This window comes from Pinus tabuliformis, chromosome 4_2 (assembly GCF_031772625.1).
Source record: "Pinus tabuliformis cultivar Carrire ecotype Pingquan chromosome 4_2, CPIR1, whole genome shotgun sequence".
Taxonomy (NCBI): Eukaryota; Viridiplantae; Streptophyta; class Pinopsida; order Pinales; family Pinaceae; genus Pinus; species Pinus tabuliformis.
In genome coordinates this window covers 78,388,072-78,409,807 of record NC_142304.1, presented here as the reverse complement: position 1 = coordinate 78,409,807, position 21,736 = coordinate 78,388,072, and positions in this window count along the sequence as shown.

Here is a 21,736-nt window from a genome sequence, read left to right as displayed (position 1 = left end):
TTACCATTGGAGTACATACTGGTTTATAATCTTCGATTCTGTACTTCTCCAAGATCTGCTTGAGATAATTAGTTTGTGAAAGAAAGATACCATCTTTTGTTTGATTAACTTGTAGAATAAGAAAATAAGTAAGTTCACCAAGTAAGGACATTTCAAATTCTTGCTGCATTACTGAAGCAAAATTCCAACTCATGGATTCTTCATCGCTACCAAAAATGATATCACCAACATAAAAAACAATAATTAGCAATTTATCATTTCAATCTTTGTGTATAAATTGCTATCTGCAGAACCTTTTTTAAAGCCTTGTTGTTGTAGATATTTGTTAAGGTGGTAATACCAAGCCCCTGGAGCCTGTTTAAGACCTTAGAGAGCCTTTTTGATCTTGCATATGAAATTTTCATCATTTCCAAGAATGAATCCTTCTAGCTATTTAATATAAACTTATTTTTCTAAATCTCCATTAAGGAATGCTGATTTTACATCCATTTGATATACTTTGAAATTCCGAAAACTAGGAAGAGCAAGAAACATCCTTATGGCTTCAAGTCTAGCAAAAGGTGCAAAAGTTTCTTCAAAATCTATACCTTCTTGTTGAGCATACCCTTTACAAACAAGTTTGGCCTTGTTTATAATAATTTCTCCATTTTCCTTAAGCTTGTTCTTAAATATCCATTTTTTTCCTATAATATTTTTATCATGAGGTCTAGGAACTAATTCCCAAGTATCATTATTTTAAATTTACTCAAGTTCTTCATTTATGGACTTGACCCAAAATTCATCTTTGCATGCTTCATGTACATTTTGAGGTTTTGTGGAGGATAGTAATGCAAGATAACTTGAGGTCCTTGTAAGAGTTATTCTTGTTTGTACTCCAGACCCTTTTTCTCCTAGAATTTGAGATTTTGGATGATTCTTCTAAACATACATGGATGGAGTCTTTTCCTTTTCTGTTGTATCTTCTTCTGATGCTTCATTGGTTTCTTCTTCAATATCATTTTGATTTGATGCGGGAAAGCATTCCCCATATTCCTCATTGTCATGTTCCTCTGTTGATTTCATTTGTTTCGGATTTTTGCATGCTTCATCAACTACAACATCAATGCTTTCATCAATTTTCTGAAGTATTATATTATAAAATTTGTATCCTTTACTTGTGGAAGAATAACCAAGAAGAATACCTTCATCTACTCTAGGTTCAAACTTTCCAAGTTTTTCATCAGTCCTTTTGATAAAACATTTGCTTCTAAAAACTCTAAAGTGGTTTACAGTAGGAAACTTACCATACTAGAGTTCATGTGGAGTTTGATTGCTATTTACCCAAACATTTTCTTTGTTGAAAATAGTCACGACAGCAAATGCAACTTCACCCTAGAAGGTTGTAGGAGTTCCAGATTCATCTAGCATAGTTCAAGCCATTTGTTGAAATATTCTATTCATTCTTTCTACCACACCATTTTTCTGAGGAGTTCTTATGGTGGTGAATTTCCTTTTTGTTTCATGTTGTTCACAAAAGTCAAAGAATTCATCTAATATGAATTCCCCCCCTCGATAAGATCTGAAAAGTTTGATTTTTCGATCTGATTCATTTTCAACTAAAGCTTTGAAGGCTTTACACTTTTCAAATGCTTCATATTTATGTTCTAGAAGACCTATCCAACACAAACTGGAAAAATAATCAATAAAAAAATAAAGTATTATTCTCCACGAGGTGACTTTTTCCTTGTTGGTCCACATAAATCAGTATGGATGAGTTCAAGAGGCTTACTTGTTGACCCTTCCTTTTCAATGAAGTGAACTCTGGTTTTCTTACCAATTTGACATGGTTTTCATATGGTATTTTTTGGGATGTTGATATCTAGAAGATCACAAACTGCCTTGAGCCTGCATGCTTTTGTTATTTGAGAAAATCTTAGATTTCCCAATCTTCTATGCCACAACCAATTTTCATCTGTTTTTCTTAGATAGCTTTTTTGTTTTCCTCCTTTGAGTATGTATAAGTTGTTTGGAGTTCTTGTACCTTTCATCGTGATCTTTCTTATATCAATTTCATGAACGACACATCCATTTGATCGAAACACCACTTAATTTCCTTGATCACACATTTGAATGAAACTCAACAGGTTATGCTTTAAACCATCTACATACATGACATTTCTAGCTTTAACCTTTTCTTTCAAGAAAATAGAACCTTTACCTTTAATGACAGCTAGAGTGTCATTTCCAAATGAGACATTTTTTTCCTTTTCTAAAGCATTATATGAATGAAGTTTCTCTTTATCACCTCTCATGTGTTTGGAGCATCCACTATCTATGTACCACTAATTTTCTTGTCATTCTGTATACAGATCTATACCCATCTTTTTGGTTGAGATTCCTTCCTTCTCCATAGCTTGGGATTTAATGACATTTACTCCTTTTGAAATGTTGGCCGAAATTTTCTCCTGCATTCAGATTCTTCATGACCAAAGTTGTTACAAATTGAGCATTCTATTTCATTTTCAAGAGGAGAAAAGTTATTATAGGAACTTTTCTTGATTCCTGTTGTACTTCTTTGATTTCGTGCTTCTCTAGTCATGATGGTTTTGTAAGCAACACATTGAGCAGCCTTGTGTCCAAAGTTATGACATGAAAAACATTTCCCATTAAAGAAGTTTCTACGATCATAGAATCTTTTGACATTGTTTACCTATTGGTTGCGGCTTCTACTAATATTCATCCTTGGAGTAAATTGAGTATGATTTACTTGATGAGTAGTTTTAGGCCTTTGTTGATGATTGAAATATTGTTCACTCATCTTTGTTGCATAAAGATAGCTTCTGGTGGAGGTAGACGGCTTTTGTGATTGAGATGATTCTTCAGTATATCCAAGACTTGTCTTTATCAGAGGAGAACGTTGAACTTTGATAATTTCATTTAAAGTTTTTGATCCTTTAGCAAAGCTAAGATTGAGAGATTTTGTTTTCTCAATATCTTTTCTTAGACCCATAATTTCACATTCTATATTTTCATTATGTTTTTCGCTTTCACCAAGTTGGTGTGTTAAAGTATCTATGATCATATTCTTTTCTTCTAGAGAGATTTTGACTTTAGTGATTTCTTCAAGAAAATATTCCTCTTCTAATGCATCCAAAAACTCATCATTTTCATAGGCCATGAGAAGTATATAATCTTGTTTAGTTTCATCTTCATCACTATTAGATAAACCATCACTATCTTCATGTGTATAGTAACTCCTATTCACAACCTGTTTTCTATTGTCTTTTGCATATTCCATCCCTTTTTCGTATTTATCTTTATGAGGACATTTGGCAGCATAGTGACCAACTCTATCACAAGAAAATCATTTGAAAGGTATCTTACCTCTGAATTTTTCGGAACCCCATTAAAGCTTCTTGACAAAATTTAACTTGTCTTCTTATTCTAAAATGTGTCCTGATTCATGGTGCTCTTCCTTTTCTTTTCCCTTTTCTGATGTTTTAAATGCAGCTTCTCTCATATCTGATGGACCTCCTTTTCTCATTTCAAAGGAAGTTAGGATTCCATGAAGTTGAGTCACAGTGATAGTCTGAAGATCCTATTTTTCTTCTATGTCATGCATTTTTGACTCAAATTTGGGAGACAAGGATCTCAAATTTTTCTCAACTAAAGTAACTTCCTTTATCTCTTCACCCAAATTCTTCATACAATTAACAAACTCATCTATGCGTAAAAAGTAACTAGCAATAATCTCATCACTATGCATCTTAAGAGTTTCATACTGAATTCCGAGAGTTTGAAGCTTAGTATGTTTTACCTGAGAGTCTCCTTCATAGCTCTGATTGATTTTGTCCCATATCTCTTTGGCTATCTTGAGCTGCATGACTTTGACAAATTCTGATTCTGACAGACTTCCCAATAATGTGTTGACTGCTTTGGCATTGGTTTCATATAAATTCTTACCTGCAGAGTCTATAGGAATTGCTGTTGGGAATTGATATCCTCCTTCCACAATTTCCCAAACATCTGCTCCAAGTGATTGTAGATAGGATCTAGTTCTTATTTTCCAATATACTAAGTTTCTCCCATTGAAGATTGGTGGTCTGATGGATACCATGCCTTCGTGATTATTGATCTTAAAATATTACCTTCAAGCGATCAAGCTTCTTCTGAAGTACTTGCTCTGACACCAATTGTTGGAAATAATACTGACAGGGGGTGAATCAGTATTATCAAATCAATAATTTTATTTCCAAAAATTATTTATATACGCTACCTCTGTGAAGTGAAATAGCATGTACACACAACTGTGATTAGAGAAACCAACATATACCTAGAGAACTTGTGATTTAGACAATTTATCATGTGTTGATTTTTAACCAGTGCATCAGTAACTTATTAAACAATGTAGTAAAATATAATAAAGAATCACACATGAAAACCAAGATTTAAGGTGGAAACCTAATGTGGGTGAAAACAACCTACTGCTATTGTCTCTGTCTTCTTTTAATAATAATAAAATATGTTTACAATCTTGTACTGGTGTGGGCTCATACCAGTATGCAAGAACCCACCTGCAGAAGGCTACAACCTTCTCTCGTTTTCCAGTTGCTACTGGAAGGGATCTGGAACCCCCTATCTCTTGTACTAGCCAATGTGGTTACTAGTATGTAGGCACTGGCCTACAGAAGGCTACGACCTTTCTTCTTCCAGGGACCACATTTCATAAATTTTCAGACTAGATGCTCCTGGTACATAACAATACACATGAAGGCCTTGTTTCATCAAATTTTCATACTGGACCCATCAGATACTTTGAAACTCAAAATGCATCAACCAACAATTAGTTAATGTGAACAATCAAATAACTGTCACCGGAACATTGTGCTGAACGCATGAATCATCTGCAACCTCAAAAATCATGCATCAGAATGTACATGCTACTTTATTGAACCCAAACTGCATGTATACGCTCCTTCTTGTAATCAAACATGTATATACCTTCAAAACTACTGAAACATTAAACTTCTGAATCAAGTCTGTACCAACCAACAATATACTAACCATCTACTGTCTATTTACAAAGATTTACACAGGCAGTAGTAGATATCACCCTTCTCACTTATACAATCAGTCAATAAAATATCAAACTCCTTATTCATTCAGTTTTACATTCAGATCTAAGAAGACTTCATTGAAAGACAACAATAAAACAACAACACTGATTTGATAGATCAACCATCCTTGAACATCAAGATTTTATTTTTCATACGCTACTTGGAAGAGCCAAATCAGCGTGTATACGCACCTTCACCGAAGCGAACCAGTGTATAGATTTGAAAATACTTACTTCATAACTTTGTACACTTCCAGACTTCAGATAAACCAAAATCATGATATTTAAAGAATAAAACAGGTGTACATAATCAGATCTAGCCCAACCAATTTTAGATCATTCAATAATAAGTCATTTAAGGTCTCATGATCCTGATCCAATATTGAATTCAAGGTGCACAAAGTATTTCAGATCAAATCACAACCATAGCCCCTGCAACATAAAATATACTTCAGATAGAAGTATTCCTTAGAAACCCATACACTTGCACACTTGCCTTTTATATAACACTTCATAAGATATTCATGCCTTGTGCCCTTAGCCCTTTGATCTTCTCCTCCTTATATACTTAGATCCTTTATCAATACCTCAGACCAAAACCACCTAGGACCTGTTATCACTCCAGGAAGCTCTCCTAGGTTATGGCTCGGAGATGCCTGGTAACATATAATCTTCAATATTGTTCTCAGAACTATTGGAATGGATGAAGTTTTGGATCAAGCCAGATAATTGTTTCAACTCTGTTTTCACTCTAGACATGCATGAACACCCTTAGCTTGACAAGGCTTTAGACCACTAATGTTCAATAGTTTATAGATTCAATGGATAGATGGAGAATACTGACTGTACCGACAGATGCATACATAAACATATACGAATGGCTAGCTACAGGAAGTAAATGAAGCTTGCAAATCTAATTTATCAACGTAGAGAGAAGATGACAATTATCTGGCATTAGACACAGAAGAAAACATGAATAACCTATTCAATTGAAAATCCAATTTATCAATGCAGAGATAAGATGACAATTATCTAGCATTAGACACAAAAGAAATCATGAATAGACTATCCAAGTGCAAGCTTAGGACAGAGGAGAAAATGGGAATTGAACATGTAACAACAAAATAAGATTGTATTACTAGAATGAAGACGAGACACTGCAAGGAATAGAGTATCCATAGTCTCCAGAATTTGAACCTATATTACTTCTAACTTTCAGCCATTTATAGGCCTTTTACAATGCTCCTGAGCTCTCAAAGGCTCAGAGTGTCTTAATCTATCCTCTCCATCTTTTCAACAACCTAATGCCATGACTAGGCACGCATGGGCTTAGAGGTTTCTTCTTCTAACAGCTGAGTAACTGCATTAGGGTAGTTTGATAAACTATCTGGGAGCTCGCTTGTGCTAGAGATGCCCCACGATCGCTTTTGTTTGTTTTGGCTATGTTGTGTTGTTGATGCTCCATTAGCACTTATGTTTCGGGCTACATCGTTTTGTGGCTCTTTTTTTCCTTTTCCAGCCTCTGTCTTGTGGCAACTGTATCCCGTCCTCTGTTTTGTGATGGAATGGGTCTTCAGGCCTTTGTAATCCTTTTAAATGTTTACAATGACTTTTTTTTGTTTTACACAGAATACGCTGCAACACTGTAAAATATCACCCATCTTTGTTTATTTTGAACTTCAAAAGTCCTCAAATATGGCCTATTCCTCTATCGGGTTCGTCCTCTAGGTTACTATTGCATGTCGCACATGGCCTATTACAATCTTCCCTTTGTATTTTGAAATACGTAAAACACACTGGAAATACATTAAAAAATGGCTTTGGCAGACCTGAAAATATTATATATTTTCATTCCCAAACCCTTTCGGGTCTACGTCTTATCGCATCGGGGTAGCTCCAAGGTTCCCTTTTTATTTCGAAAAATACATCAAACTGCAAAATTGCATTGAAAATGGCCTTTCTACGAACCTCAAATATTATGAAATAATATTTAGAATACCTTCAGGACCAGTTCATCGGGTTGCACACATATATGTATAAAGGACCCACTCCATGGTGTTTCCCCGATGCGATATAGTGATGCGATATGATCGCAATCGCATATCGTTCATGCCCCGGGCCATTGCTAGCGTGCTTTGTTAATCTTCGATAGCGATCCTGCGATGCGATGTGGGCCATCAATTTGTGTGCTTGATCGACGGTCCACATTGTATCGTTGATCGCCATTGCAAGTTCCACTCGGTCTACCCTTAATTCACCGGCTTCCTCCGCCGATTGTGACTGCTGACTGCAACCGCCGATTGAAACCTACCGATCAGATCTAGACTGTTGATCGGCCAGATTGAATGGTTGTTGTGCATTTCATTGTCTATGCCTCCGATACTTGTTTTTTCACCATTTTTTTCTGGTTTTCTGCCTCCCAATAGTGCTTTTCCGCTATGCTAAGGGTTCTTCTCATGCGCTATTTTTTATCTTTGAATGATCCTTAAGTAAATTTTGAAGCCTTCGGTAGTGTTTTGGATCCATTTTGGGTCACATGCCAATAAGGCTAACACTGGCTCCTTCTGGGGATGAAATTTGTCCTGTGAGGTTTCAAGAATCACAGAACAATGCCTTTTCTATAAAAACAAAATCAAATCTTCCTCCTAGTGTTCCATTGGGCATGGAGTCTATTTTGCAATAAAATAAAAATTGAAAAAACATATTTACAATACCAAGGCTTTAAAGCCTTAAATGAAATAAAGTTTCAAGAACTTCCCATTGACTGGGCTACCAAAAACATCTCCTCCTTCCAGACTGTGCAGAATGAAAATGTTGCTCATCTGAACTTAAGTGATGACAAATAGACCTATCCATAAGGCATCAAATTTACCATGGTTGCCCTTCTTTTCCTTTAGTGCATCCCTTTTGAGAACCAGTCACCAAACTGAAAATTATCCCATTTTACCTTTCTATCAAAGGTTTTGTTTTCTTGGTCAATGTGCATTTTAGCAAATTCATCAAAGACTTGTAAAAGCCTATTAATTTCATTATCATCTTCAAAAACTTTCTAGTATTTGACATTGTCAGGCAGCGATGGTCTGTATTTCACCTCATCTTTGTATGCTTTCACCCTTTGATGCTTTTCTTGGAAATTTTTGTTGACCCGCTGAATAATAAGGTTTGCATCTCCAAACACTTTCAGGCCTTTGATGCCCATTTCTTTAGCAGCGTTTGAGCCCAAAATCAAGGCTTCGTACTCTGCTATGTTATTTGTGACCTGAAAAGTTAGTTTGAAAGATAAATGGATGCATTCCTATGTGGGGTACACAAGGACTACACCTGCCCTTGTAGCTTCTTTAGAGCAAGCTCCATCAAAGAACATGTCCCAAATTTGTGGGTCTTCTTCCTCTGTTATTTGGAAAACTGGTTTCTTAAGTTGCATGGAGGCCAACAGAGATTCTTAAATTTGAAGAAAACAATCTCCAAAATCAGTGTCGACAGCATAGATGGGATGATTAGTGGGATTCCTTTCATCGCTGATAATATAAGCCAACTGAGCCTCTTTGTATAATCTCCTACTGTCACCTCCAAAAACTGGGATAGTAGCATAGGACAGATCATTTTGCAATGTTCCTCCTAACCTCTTGATCCAACCTCTGGAAAGAAACATGCAAAACTTGGGGGGTACGTCTACTACCACAATATCTGTCATCATGCTCTTCATGGGCAGTTGAGACAAAGTGATGGCTAGGTCTTTGATTAGTCCCAGACATTTCACCTTTCTAGAGTCAAAAGAAAACAGGTCATGATAACGCTTGGTAATGTCAAGACCCAACTTATCCATGATAGCCTTGGGCATTAGATTATGGCTAGCTCCTGTGTCCGGAAGGAAATTGTGAAGGATTTTGTCATGAATAGTTAGAGAGACATAGAATGATGGAGAGCTATCTTCACAATTTTCAATCATTGGGCTAAGAATAACAGGTGGTTTGTCATCTTGCAGATTTACATAGTCGGTGGAGGCTTGGATGGCTTTAGGCTCAAGGGCCTTGAGGATAGATTTCTTGAAGGACTCATTCTTAATTAGTTCAATTAGAGGTATAAGTATTCTTAGCTTCTGTATTTCTGATTCAAAACTAAAAGGAGAAGGAGACTTGTCAAGGTCTCTTACCTCGTGGGCTAGAGCTTTGAGGATGATAGGATCAACTGTTGGTCGCTTCTACTTATTAGCTTTCTATACTGTAGGGAAAACAACTCTTTGAACAGGAGTTTCCTTGGCATTATTCATCTTCGACCTCAGATTATATCTGTGTTGATCTTCAGTTTGTAGAACAGCTTCATCATCCCACTCTTGGCTGATCTGGTCATTGAAGAATGACTTTTCATAGGAAGCTAAGGTAAAAAAGGGGGCATTGCCTTTGTCTTCCATACAATGGATCTCATCATCTTCATCAAACTGCTCCTCTTCCATGACTACATTTTGAAAAGGGGTCTTCACCCTTTGGTCTTCATTGGCATCTTTGCTTCTTTGAAGAATCTACAACTTCTCATTGGTTCTTCTATATAGATTTAGATCTCTAGGAGCAAAGGTGTTAGGAACTCCTCCTTTCCCAGAGTGCTGCTCAACCTTTAATTTGGAGATCTCAGAGGCTAATGAATCTATCATTTTGGTCATTTTATCTATCTTGGGATCTAAGGATGATGAAGACGCACCCCTCTGTCTCCTTTTATCAACATTTCCCTTGAGCTTCTCTGCAGCCATGATGTTTGTTTCTACTTCCAAGGCTACATCCTGCATATCAGCCAAAGTAGCACATTTCCTCTCCCTCAACAGTAAACAGAAGTCAGAATCAAAGGCACTGGCACAGATGAGTCTAGTAGAGGTAGTGGTGGGTTTTACTTTAGCTAGTATCTTGTTGTACATGTGGTTAAACTGCTTATTAAAATTAGACAACAACTCACCATTTTCCCTCTTTAAGTTTCCAAACTCGATGTGGTAGTAGAGTAGATCCTTCTTATCCCCCAAATGCTTTAGGAATGCATCATCTAAAGCCTCAATATCTGTTATAGATCTTGGGGTCAATTCTCTGAACCATTTTCTAGCCTCTCCATCTAGGCTTTGGATAAAGAATCTCATCCAGACATCATCTTCACTAATGTCCAGGTTATCAACATAGCTATAGAATGATTCAAGATGTTCTTCAGCTGTAACACCTTCAGTCCTAGTGAACTTAGGCATATAATTTTGATATTCTCCAATAGGCATGGAATTCAAAGGAGTGGGCAGTACTAGAGGCCCATACCTAGCAGCTATCATTCTTTCCATTTTGGTAGGTGCTTGTGGTACTGCCATAGCTGTGGTGGCTATAAGGGTACCGACACTCTGAATGATAGAGGACTGAGGAGTGACTGACAAGACTAAAGGAGTATGATGGATAGGAGGTGAGGTTTCCTTTGGGCTTACAACAAAAGGAGAACCTAACGAATACGGAGCTTTATGAATCTCTACAATTTTTTCTTCGCTGCTAGTATTAGATGTTATACTCTCAACATGTATTTGTTCTATTGCAGGATTTTTTTGAAGATATATAGAAGACTTTTTAGATTTACCTAAACCTAAAGCTCCTTTCTGCAATACCTTTCTTTCTTTGATGATTTTTCCAAGGTCAGGTACTGGGTCAACTTGTGAATTTTAAGGATTTCTCCAAGTATGCCTCACAAATTGAGCCAGAACTATGAAGTGGAGTCGCCAAAAGGTTCGTCCTTTAGTAGAGTCGCCAAATAGATGATTACAACCAAAAAAGTGTCCAGACTTTGTCTATCATCAAATATGGATCTTTGTCATCTCCCATGGAAGCTGAGCTTCAGTATCCTCTCCCCGACAATGATGCCAATTATGTTATCACTCCAGGAAGCTCTCCTAGGTTGTGGCTCAGAGATGCCTGATAACATATAATCTTCAATATTGCTCTCGGAACTATTGGAATGGATGAAGGTTTGGATCAAGCTAGATAACCATTTCAACTCTGTTTTCACTGCAGACATGCATGAACACCCTTAGCTTGACAAGGCTTTAGACCACTAATGTTCAATAGTTTATAGATTCAATGGATCGATGGAGAATACTGACTGTACTGACAGATGCATACATAAACATATATGAATGGCTAGCTACAGGAAGTAAATGAATCTTGCAAATACAATTTATCAATGCAGAGATAAGATGACAGTTATCTGGCATTATACACATAAGAAAACATGAATAACCTATTCAATTTCAAATCCAATTTATCAATGCAGAGATAAGATGACATTTATCTAGCATTAGACACAGAAGAAATCATGAATAGACTATCCAAGTGCAAGCTTAGGACAGAGGAGAAAATGGGAAGTGAACATGTAACAACAAAAGAATCTTGTATTACTGGAATTAAGATGCAAGGAACAGATTATCCACAGTCTCCAAAAGTTGAACCTATATTACTTCTAATTTTTAGCCATTTATAGGCCTTTTACAATGCTCCTGAGCTCTCAAAGGCTAAGAGTGTCTTAATCTATCCTATCTGTATTTTCAACAACCTAATGCCATGACTAGGCATGCATGGGCTCAGAGGTTTCTTCTTATAACAACCGAGTAACTGCATTTGGGTATTTTGTTGCACTGTCTGGGATCTCGCTCATGCTAGAGATGCCCCATGATCTCTTCTGTTTGATTTGGTTGCATTGCATTTTTGATGCTCCATGATCGCTTCTATTTCGGGCTACATCGTGCTGTGGCCCTTTTTTTCCCTTTCTGGCCTCTGTCTCTTGGCAACTGTTTCCTCGCTTCTATTTTATGATGGAATGGGTTTTCGGGCCTTTGTAATCCTTTTAAATGTTTATAACGACCGTTTTTTGTTTTACACAGAAAACATTACAACACTGTAAAATCCCGCCCATCTCTATTTATTTTGGACTTCAAAAGTCCTCAAATATGGCCTATTCCTCTATCGAGTCCGCCCTCTGGGTCATTATCGCATGTCACACATGGCTTGTTACAATCTTCCCTTTGTATTTTGAAATACATAAAAAACATTGGAAATACAGTAAAAAATGGCTTTGGCGGACCTGAAAATATTATATATTTTCATTCATGAACCCTTTCGGGTCCAGGTCTTATCGCATCGACACAGCTCCAAGGTTCCCTTTGTGTTTCAGAAAATACATCAAACTGTGAAATTGCATTGAAAATGGCCTTTCTGCAGACCTCAAATATTATGAAACAATATTTAGAATACCGTCGGGTCTGGTTCATCGGGTCGAACACATATATGTGTAAAGGCCTCGCTCCATGGTGTTGCCCCGATGTGATATAGCGATGCGATTTGATCGCAATGGCATATTTCTCATGCCCCAGGCCATTGCTAGCGCGCTTTGTTAATCTTCGATAGCGATACCATGATGCGATGTGGGCCATCAATCTGCGCGCTTGATCGCCAGTCCACATTGCATCGTTGATCTCCATCACAAGTTCTACTTGGTCTTCCCTTAATCCGTCGACTTCATCCGCTGATTGCGACTGCTGACTGCGCCCACTGATTGTGATCCGCCAATTGCGACCCGCTAATTAGATCTGGACCATTGATTGGATAGATCGGACAACTGCTGTGCATTTCACTATTTATGCCTCCAATACTTGGTTGTTTGACTGTTTTTTTTTGTTTTCTGCCTCCCAATAGTGCTTTTCCGCCATGCTAATGGTTCTTCTCCTACACTAGTTTTGATCTTTGAATGATCCTTAAGCAAATTTCGAAGTCTTTAGTACTGTTTTGGATCCATTTTGGGCCACATGCCGATAAGGCTAACAGGATCAATACCTTGGACCAAATACCTAGGGTCAATACCTTAGACCAAAACCACTTAGGACCAATACCTTGGACCAAATACCTAGGGTCAATACCTTGGACCAAATACCTTAGTCCAAATACCTCGAACCAAAACCTTGGTTTTCCAACATGTACGCACTTTTCCTCTTGTGGGAGTGCATGTATACGTATACACTCTTTTTGTTTTATGGACCAACGTGTATACAATGTTTTGACTAAGTGGACCTGCGTATACTCCTTAAACTACTTTACATCAACCTTTTCCTTTACCTTCTTTATTATGATCATTAGACCTTAGTTCCATCTTCCTATTCTTCTGTACCACTGCCCTGTTAACTCTAAATATACCTATTGTGTTGTGAGTTTCCTTTTATCAAAATTGAATTGACCTGTGAGTGAGTTTCCATCAAGGACAATACTTGTATCATAATGCCAACATATTAATCATAGGTAAATTTGACCAGGTTCGGGACTTCTAATTACCACCCGACCATAGACATGGCTGAACCAAATCTCTTTCAGCTAGTCACCTCCATGCCATATTCCAATCATGAATACTTGTCCCTTACCCATGGTCTTATTTTTCCTTTATTAACTTTTATTACATGAAATTTTCACCAGTAAATTTTCACCAGTGATGCTAAAGAACCCCCCCCCCCTTGGGGAAAATTGTCCTTGGTGTTAAACAACACCAATACCTCAGCAAAATCGCTAAAAGGAAAACATACTATTGATGGAGATTTATAACTTAGCTTGTTGTAGTATTTACAATGAAGTACTTACTGGAAAGAAAAGCGTCATGACAACATAACAAGATAATAACCATACCACTTATTGGAGCTTTATAACATAGCTCACGACCGTATTTACATCCATATATATATACATATACAAATATCAAAACATATGCCAAACATAAACCGACATCAAACCAAAACTACTTTGGCTCAACTGGAAAACAATAAAGGATATGGGTCCCGCATCTAATTCACCATCTCCAATATAGCTTCTTCAAGCCCAAAGTGATTCCACTGCACTGTAACTTGCTCTATGGATTTGTTCATGAGCATGAGATGTTTCTGTTGCAATATGCATTGAGCCTCTGGCTGGAACTCTCCTTATTTCTCCACTTGAAATACAGACCAATCAATTGTTGGAAATATTACTGAGAGGAGTGGGGGGGAGGTGAATCAGTATTAGCAAATCACTAAATTTTTCATTTACATACTTAGATTCATATACCCTACTTCAGTTAATGGAACCTACGTGTACACGCAATTGTGTTTAATGCAACTAGCGTATATCCAGTAAACTTATGATTCAGTTAATCCATTATATGTTGATCTTTAATCAGTGCATCAGAACTTCATTAACCATATGAACAGTAAACAGGTGTAGTAAAATAGAGTAGATCATCACACATAAGAAGCACACATTAACACCATGATATAAGGTGGAAACCCAATGCGGGACAAAAACCACCTGATTTTGTTTTCTTTAAGATAAGAAAAACCTATTTAAAATATTGTACTAGCGCAAACTCATACTAGTGTGCAGGCACCCACCTGTAGAAGGCTACAACCTTCTCTCCTTCTCCAGCTACTTCTGGAAGGGAGCTACAACCCCCTAGCTCTTGTACTAGCCTATTCGTTTACTAGTACGTAGGCGTCAGCCTACTAAAGGCTACAACCTTCTTGATTCATCATAACACCATAATATGAAGGTCACGTTTCATCCAATTTTCATACTAGACCCATCAGCAACATTGAAGCACAAAATAAATCACCACTGCAATACAATTATCAACTCCACTTGCATCATTCATTTTTGAATCACCGAATACTGAATCACTGAAACCATGTCAACAAAACACAGTCACCAGAACACAGAGCAGAACACAGAACTTTGCAAAAAAAGCCAGATCCAACTCCAACTTCAAATATCATATCTCATAATGTATACGCTACTATGATGAACCAAACCAGCATGTATATGGACTTTTACCAAAGCCAACCCACATACAGATCTGAAAATATTTACTCATAACTTTGCAGCTATTCCAAACATTAGTCATACCCAGATCATAACATTTATACAATAAAACATGCATTAGTATTCATATCTAGTCTATCCATGATCAAACCACATAATGATAATGCATTCCAAGCCTTATGATCCCGATCCATCATCCATCATCAACCGCATAGGTGCATCCTTGGTTCAGATCAAGCAAGGCATCACAAACCCATAACTAGCATACTAGATCTCACACTTCATCAGATACTCAATCCGTGCACACCTCCTACTTGGCCTAATGATCTTCTTCTCCTTATATAGGTTTATACCTCTCTCAATACCATGGTCCAAAACCACGTAGGACCAATGCCTTGGACCCAATACCTGGGGTCAATAACTCAGACCAAATACCATGGACCAATACCGAAATACCATGGACCAAATACCATAGACTAAAACTTAGTTTTCCGACATGTACGCGCCTTTTCTTCTGTGAAAGTGTGTGTGTACGTTATACGCGCCATTGTATGTAGTGAACCTACATGTATACACTACTTGGTATATAGTGAACCTGCGAATATACGCAACTTGGTGTATAGTGAACCTGAGTGTGTACACGACTTGGTATATAGTGAACCTGTGTATACCTTTCTTTCTTCATTCTGTGAGTCTGAACTGTGATCTGTCATCTGAGTGAGTTGTCGTTAAGGACAACACTTGATTCATACATGTATCATAATGCCAACATCAATAACATGATCAACATCCTTTATATACTTCTTAAGCAATGAAATATGGAAAACATCATGGACTTTCATTGTTGGAGGCAGTGCAAGTCGATATGCCACTGGTCCAATCCTCTCAAGGATATCGAAAGGCCTGCAATACTGTGCTGCCAACTTGGCACATGAACCAATCCTCAAAGATTTTTTCTTGGGCTTCATGTGAAAATAACATGTTCCCCAACCTAAAACTCTTTGAAAATGCTTTGTTGATCTGCATAAGTCTTCTGTCTATCATGTGATGCCTTTAGATTCTTCTTTATAACCTACATTTCTTACTCCATGTCTATCAACATGTCTAACCCAATAAGTGTTGGCATTATGAGACAAGTTTTGTCCTTGATGGCAAATCACACTGATAACAAATCATAGTGTAGAAGGATTGCAGCAAGGAATTGATGATCAGTCTACAAGTATGAAGAAAAATATATACACGCTGGTTCACTATATACCTAGTCGCGTATACAAGCAGGTTCACTATATACCAAGTCGCGTATACGCAGGTTCGCTATATACCAAGTCGCGTGTACACGCTGGTTGGCTTCAGTAAAAGCGCGTGTATATGGAAAACTTATCTTTGGTCCACGGCGATTATTCCTTGGAAGTTGTGCCTATGGTTTTGGACCTTGGTGTCTCGACGGACGTGTTGATCCCTAGTTTTTGAAGATGATGGTATTGGATTTCTATGGTTTTGGCTCTTGGTATTGAACAAGGCCTAAGGCTATATAAGGAGATGGAAATCATTAGGAAAGGGTATCTGAAAAAGTCTTGAATATCTGATGAAGTATTAGATCCAGTATGAAGGTTATTGGTTGATGAGGTATTGCTTGATCTGAGCTAAGAAGAGATCTCACCGGTTGACGGAGAACTAGATCTAAGGAGAGATCGGGATCAAATGGTTTGAAATGAACTATCTTTATATGGTTGATTATGCGTATTTCTAGATTTGCATACTGACGCAATGTTATGTTCTGGGTATAACTGAAATCTGGTACAGCTGCAAGTTATGAAAAATTATTTTTAGATCTGTACGCAGGTTGTCTTCGGTAAAACCGCGTGTATACGCAGGTTGCCTTCATTATAGTAGCGTATATCTTTTGAATCTTGATTTTTGGGTTGCTGCTGGATCTGACTGTTATTGCAGAGTTCTGTAGTTTGCTCTGTGTTCTGGTGACTGGGTTTGACAGGGTTTCAGTGGTTCAGTGTTTCAAAGATTGATGATGCTAGTATTGGTTGTTTTATGATTTGTGAATGAATCATGGTCTTCAGATTGTAATTTTGTGCTTCAGGAGTATCCAGTCTGAAAATTGATGAAAAGTGGTACCTGAAGGAAAGAAGATTGTAGGCCAGCACCTACGTACTAGTATCTTAGCTAGTACAAGAGCAAAGGGGGTTGGAGCTCCCTTCCAAGGAAGTTTGGAGAATGAGAGAAGCTTGAAGCCTTCTGCAGGTTGTAGCTTGCGTACTGGTATAAGGCTGCACCAGTACAAAATATTGTAAACTGAAGTTCTTATTAAAGAAAGATAGAGACGACTTGTAGCAGGTGGTTTTCACCCACATTGGGTTTCCACCTTATATCATGGTGTTCATGTGCGTGGCTTTTGTGTGATGATCTGTTCTGCTATACTGCATCGGTTTACTCTTAATATGATGAATAATGTCCTGATGCATTTAACTGAAGATAAACTAACTGAATTATAAGATTTATGGTTATACGTTAGTTTCTTTAGACATAGTAGCATGTACACTCAGGTTCACTTAACTGAAGTAGCGTATATGTTTCTGAGCATTGAAAAAGTTTTATTGATTTGATAATATTGATTCACCCCCCCCCCCCCTCTCAGTATTATTTCCAACAATTGGTATCAGAGCAGGTCCTTCAGAGAAGCTTGATCGCTTGAAGGTAGATCATTCATCATGAGCAACTATGAGAGAGAAGCATCAATCAGGCCACTGGTTTTTGATGGGACAAACTTCAATTATTGGAAGGTAAGCGTCACTGCCTATCTTCAATCTCTTGGTACAGAAGTTTGGGACATCGTAGAAACAGGCTATGCTTTTCCTTCAGCTACTCCTACAGATGCAGCTGAGAAAAAGAAGTATGAAACAAATGTGAAAGCAGTCAGTACCCTATTAGGATGTATATCCCAAACGGAATTCATGAAGGTAATGCACTACAAATCCGCAAAAGAGATATGGGACAAAATTGTCACGAGCTATGAAGGAGATGAACAGGTAAAGCGTGCTAAACTTCAAACTCTCAGGATTCAGTATGAAACTCTCAAGATGTATAATGATGAAAGTGTGGCTAACTATTTTCTTCGGGTAGATGAGATCGTTAATTGTATGAAAAATTTGGGTGAAGAAATAAAAGAGGCTATAGTGGTTGAAAAGGTTCTAAGATCATTGTCCCCCAAGTTTGAATCTAAAGTATCTGCAATAGAAGAAAAGGAAAATCTACGAATTCTTACTATGTCTCAGCTGCATGGGATTCTAACTGCATATGAAATGAGAAAGGGAGGTCCATCAGACAGAAGAGAAGTTGCTTTCAAGGCATTAGGTAAAGAAGATTATTATGAAGCAAGCCACGTCACAGAAGAAGAGGAAGAAGAATCAAATTTTGTCAGAAATCTTCAAAGGGGTTCTGGAAGGTTCAGAGGTAAGTTACCTTTTAAATGCTTTGCTTGTGGAAGAGTAGGTCATTATGCTGCAAAATGTCCTTATAAGGATAAAGGAAAGGAACCTGCTAGATGGAACAAGAAACAGAGTGCAAATAAGAAAAGCTACTGCACTCATGAAGATAGTGATGGTCTATCGAATAGTGATGAAGATGAACGAGGTAATGAATATAAGTTGTTAATGGCATTTGAAGATGATGATTATATGGATGCTATAGATGTGGATAACCTTTATGATGAAATTACTAGACTCAAGAGATGTATAGAAGAAAAGAATATGATCATTGATACTCTACAATTTCAAATTGATGAAAAGGAAAAACATCTTGAAAAACTAGAAGGTGAAATTGTTAGTCTTAGAAAAGAGATTGAGAAAACAAAAGCTATTAATCTTAAATTTGTTAAAGGATCTGAAACCTTGGATGAGATCATCAATGTGCAGCGATCTCCTCTGATCAAGACAGGTCTTGGATATAATGGAGAAACATCTCAAGCCTCTACCTCTAAAAGTTATCTTGATGCAGCAAGGAAAAGCGAGCAAAAGCCAAATAAAAGTAATCAGGTGAATCAGGGACAGTTTACCTCAAGAACAAATAAAGACCATCAAGAAATTTGGGGATAAACTGCCTTAAGGACAAACAGAAGCTACAATCAGCCACAGGTAAAATCTTCCCAATTTGCTCCAAGAATAAATAGAAGCTACAATCGGTTGGATGATAGATCTGATTATCACAGAAGTTTCTTTAATGGCCAATGCTTTTCTTGCCATAACTTCGGTCACAAAGCAGCTCAATGTGTTGCATACAAGACAATCATGACTAGAGAAGCTCAAAAGCAAGGGAGAATGACTGAAACCATGAAAAGGACTTATAACAACTTTTCGGTTCTTGAAAATGAAGTTGAATGCTCTATTTTAATAACTTTGGTCATGAAGACTCTGAATGCAGGAGCAGGTTCCGGAAAACAATTCAGAAGGAGCAAAACTCAAATGTCAGAACATGGAGAATAAAGGAACCATAACCAGAAAGATGTGGGATAGCCTTTTATGCAGAAGGTCAAGAAAGTGTATGGTACATTGACAGCGGATGTTCGAAGCATATGACAGGGGACAAAGAAAAGCTTGAGTCATATACCGCATTAGAAAAGGGGAAGAAAGTTTCTTTTGGAAACGATATCTCTGCAGCCATAAAAGGAAAAGGTGTGGCTCCATTGAAAGAGAAGGTCAAAGCTGGAAATGTTTTGTATGTTGATGGATTGAAGCATAATCTTCTGAGTGTCAGTCAGATGTGCGATCAAGGAACAGATGTAATATTTAGATCAAATGGATGTTGTGTTCGTGATCTTGATACAGGTAAAACAGTGATCAAAGGAAGAAGGACTCCAAATAATCTATACATATTTGAAGAAGGACCACAACAATGCTATTTGAGCAAGGATGATGAACACTGGCTATGGCATCGAAGGTTGGGGCATCTAAGCTTTTCACAAATAAGGAAAGCATGCAAATATCAGGCAGTTCGTGGTCTTCCAGATATCAAAATTCCAGACAACACTATATGCAAATCTTGTCAGTTTGGAAAGCAAACCAGAACTAACTTTCCAAAGAAGGAAGGATCAGCTAGCATGCCTCTTGAGCTAGTACATACAGATACATGTGGTCCATTCAGAAAAAGAACACCTCGAGGAGAAGAATACTTGATATTATTCATTGACGATTTCTCCAGGTTTGTCTGGTTAGGACTTATGAAGCACAAAGATGAAGCATTCGAAAAATTCAAATCCTTCAAAGCCTTGGTTGAAAATGAATCAGGACACAAAATTAAGTGCCTTAGATCTGACAGAGGTGGGGAGTTTACCTCAAACGGATTTTTCGATTTCTGTGAAGAACATGGGATAAGAAGAGAATTATCTACAGCTAGAACTCCTCAGCAAAATGGGGTGGTGGAAAGAATGAACAGAACAATCCAACAAATGGCTCGTGCTATGCTTGATGAATCAGGTACTCCCGCAAATTTCTGGGGTGAAGCTGCACATGCTGCGGTTATTATTCTTAACAAAACAAATGTCCGAGTAAACAGCACTCAAACACCTCATGAGCTCTGGAGTGGTGAGACTCCTTCGGTGAAGCACTTCAAAATATTTGGGAGCAAATGTTATATTAAGAATACTGATGAGCAACTTGGCAAACTTGAACCAAGAGCAGATGAAGGCATTCTTCTTGGTTATTCTCCATATAGCAAAGCATACAAGTGCTACAATAAAAGACTTGGCAGAATTGTTGACAGCATTGATGTAGTGGTTGATGAGAAGGGATATATTCCTAGGCAAGTTCATCATGAAGACATTGAAGAAGATGAAGGCTACACTCAAAGGCAGAATGATGAAGAAGAAGAACCTCAAGAAGAACCAGAGGAGCATGCAAGAATAGAAGAGAAGACTCCATCCAGATATGTTCAAAAGAATCATCCAGAATCTCAGATTGTGGGGCAGAAAGAAGCAGGAATACAAACAAGAAGAAGAATTGCAGAAGCTTCAAGCTATTTGGCATTACTCTCTTCCACTGAACCACAAAATGTGAAAGAGGCATGCAAAGATGAATGTTGGGTCAAAGCAATGGATGAAGAACTTGAGCAGATCGAAAAGAACAACACTTGGGAACTGGTTCCTAGACCAAAAGATAAGAATGTCATAGGGACAAAATGGGTCTTCAAGAATAAATTGAATGAAAATGGAGAAGTAATTAGAAACAAGGCCAGACTTGTTTGTAAAGGGTATGCGCAGCAAGAAGGGATAGATTTTGAAGAGACCTTTGCTCCTGTAGCAAGACTTGAGGCCATCTGAATGTTCCTTGCTCTCTCAAGCTTTCAAAACTTCAAGGTATTTCAAATGTACATGAAATCAACCTTTCTGAATGGAGACTTAGAAGAAGAAGTATATATTGAGTAGCCAGATGGTTTCATTCTTGGGAACGATCCAAACCTTGTATGCAAATTAAAAAAGGCTCTCTATGGTCTCAAACAAGCTCCAAGGGCTTGGTACTATCGGTTGGACAAATATCTTCACCAACAAGGCTTTTCAAAAGGATCAGCAGATAGCAATCTCTATATAAAAATTGAAAATAACAAATTGCTAATACTTGTTGTTTATGTAGATGATATTATCTTTGGCCGCAATGAAGAGACTATGAGTCAAAACTTTGCCTTGGTTATGCAGAAAGAATTCGAAATGTCACTACTTGGAGAATTGACATACTTTCTTGGATTGCAAATCCAACAAAATGAAGGAGGCATCTTCTTGTCTCTAACCAAGTACCTCAAG